Source organism: Rattus norvegicus, chromosome 20, assembly GCF_036323735.1.
Source record: "Rattus norvegicus strain BN/NHsdMcwi chromosome 20, GRCr8, whole genome shotgun sequence".
NCBI classification, from domain to species: domain Eukaryota; kingdom Metazoa; phylum Chordata; class Mammalia; order Rodentia; family Muridae; genus Rattus; species Rattus norvegicus.
In genome coordinates, this window is record NC_086038.1 from 19,055,285 (window position 1) to 19,057,697 (window position 2,413).

At 46.6% G+C, this 2,413-nt stretch overlaps 1 protein-coding gene and 1 long non-coding RNA gene across 10 annotated transcripts in view; both read right to left on the bottom strand.

Moving 5' to 3' along the window:
- The window catches only part of Ank3 (ankyrin 3), a 623,484-nt gene that overhangs the window by 453,978 nt on the left and 167,093 nt on the right, over positions 1–2,413 (bottom strand). The window lies entirely within an intron of this gene.
- LOC134483899 (uncharacterized) overlaps positions 239–2,413 on the bottom strand; it is a 29,089-nt gene continuing 26,914 nt past the window's right edge. For both annotated transcript variants that reach the window (XR_010061088.1, XR_010061087.1), the window contains exon 2: positions 239–444. This is a non-coding gene — a long non-coding RNA (uncharacterized LOC134483899). The remainder of the gene's footprint in view (positions 445–2,413) is intronic.

Sequence of the window (2,413 nt, forward strand, 5' to 3'; positions counted from 1 at the left end):
CAAAGCACACCTTAGAACGTCCCCGATATCACAGGCCTGGGCAGACTCCTCCTTGAGGGGACACTTGATGACACCCTGTCACTGAAGCAGCCAATGGCTGCAGGCTTTACACCATTTCCCAATATACCCCGCCTTGGAAAAGCCTGCCTACTACAGTGCCAATTTGCTCGGGTCAATGTATTTAATGAATTAATATGTATACCTCAATTCCACTCTAAACAGACTGCAAAAACAGTAGTGTGGATTCTTTTTCTTTAATGTGTATGTCTGTTTGCACATATGGAGGTGTGTTAAGGGTAGTGGGGGTGCCAGGAGCTGATATCAGGAATCTTCCTCACGTTTTTATACCTTCTTTGAGGCAGGGTCTCTCAGTCAAACCCAGAGGGTGCTGACAGGACTAGCCTTGCTAGCCAGCTGCAAGCATCGGCAGACAAGAAAATAGACCTACAGTAGACACAATGTTTCAGAATTAGATTAAAAGGTAAGCACATGGTGTCGATATCTATTCCCAGGTGCCATCTGAAGTAACCAAGACAAGCAGGTGAGATGGCTCCCTCAGTAAGGATGCTTGTTGCCATGGCAACCAAAATTGGGTCTTGGGTACCCACAAGCTAGACCTAGAGAAGTGTCTACTGCGAACTGTCCTCTGACATCCACGTGGTGCCATGATTCACTGTGATCACATCACACACATGCACGTCTCTCTCTCTCTCTGTGTGTATGCACATGTATGGGTATGAAAACTGATGAAAATTATTTAAAAAGCTAAAGAATACATAAAGAAATATCTATATGGTCTAGGGATAGAGGTTCACCCCTGCAACCTCAAGGCCTAGGGAGGCAGAGGCAGGAGATCAGGAATACAAGGTCAACCTGGGTTGTATAGAAAGTTCTCTGGGAGCCTAGAGTGTGTCGGGGACCCTGTCTCAAACAGTGAAAATAAAACAGAGACAAGATTGTAGATCTCTGCTCCAAATTGTTCAGGGGGGCAATGTCATCGTTTAGGGGGGGTAAAGAAGCCTTTCATTTTACTAACAGTTCCTGACTGTGCAAACCACCACAGTCTCACGGGCCTGGGAACAGAAGGGAAGATTAAATTCCGTTTCCTCCTCTCACTTCCCAGACTGCACACGGCAACCATCTTCTGATCAACAAAGAATCCCAGTGCGTCCACATCTTGCTCACAGAAACTAGCAGTTTGGGGAAAGCACCAGGGCTGAGCGTGCTAAAAATAACCCCCAAACACCACAGCACCCGGCTCTGGTTGCTATTAATATCCCAAGGCTAACACTCAGACTCCCATTGAACTCCTGAAAGTGTGGTTGGAGAGGAAGTCTCACTCTTACTAGATCAGAATAGAGTCTGCAGAAGGGGACTGAACATATCCATAGCCGGCCAGACCACCCTCCCAGCTTTCACCTAAAGCTCCCCGGGGAGATGGTCTCCCTGGGTAGAAAACAAGCAGGCTTCAACTTGCTTTTTCAGTGAAAATTCCTCTATCTCGTGTGGTAGGAGCGGTTTCTCCCGTGAAACATCCATTTTAAAACTCAAAGATCGCCTTCCTGGGGACTGCCTGTCAGCGTTGCAAACTCTTGACGTGTAACACATTTGTGGTCTAGTTGACAATGGGGCAGGAAATGTCCTTCCAACCTCCTCATGCTTGGGAGCACCACACACTAATTACCAGCTGTTTGGCTGCAACTGTATTTTTGAAATCTTTTCTCTCCTTCCTGTGAATTTCTGGTTCCACTTGCTGGTGGTTCACAAAACAATACAAGAGTCTCCACTCCCAGGAACTGTCTGGCACTTTTATTTGGTCCGAGGACCTGCCTTTTCGATACTATTTTAACTGAACCCCCACCCTAAAGCCTAGAGACACCAGCCCAAAGCAGACAACATCTTAAGACTGTTTAGGGCAGGGTAGCTATTGTAGAAGTATTTCTGTTTTGTGTTTTTAGTAAAAAGATAAGCCCTGCAGTTTTCTGAAGCTATATAAGGCCACCTGACAGGCATGGACACAAAGAAAGGGAAAAAGAAACAATAGACTCACAAAGAAAAAAAAAACAAAAAACAAAAAACTAAGCCTTCTGTTGACAAAGTACAGGACATAAGATCTTACTGCCTGAGTGTTATTCCTTCTAGGCTCCGCCCCACAGTTACCTGGCAACAGCCAGGTGTGCCTGACTCACTATAAAAGGGGCTGCTTGCCCCCTCCTCACTCTCTTGCTCTTACCCTCTTCCCACTCTGTTCCTTCTCTTCCCTCATTCTCCTCCCCCCACTCTCTCTACTTGCTCATGGCTGGGATATACTCTCTCTCTTCTCTCTCCTCTCTCTCCTCTCTCTCTCTCTCCCCCCCCCAACCCTCTCGACTCCCCTCCCCATGCCCTAAACAAACTCTATTCTATATTATAC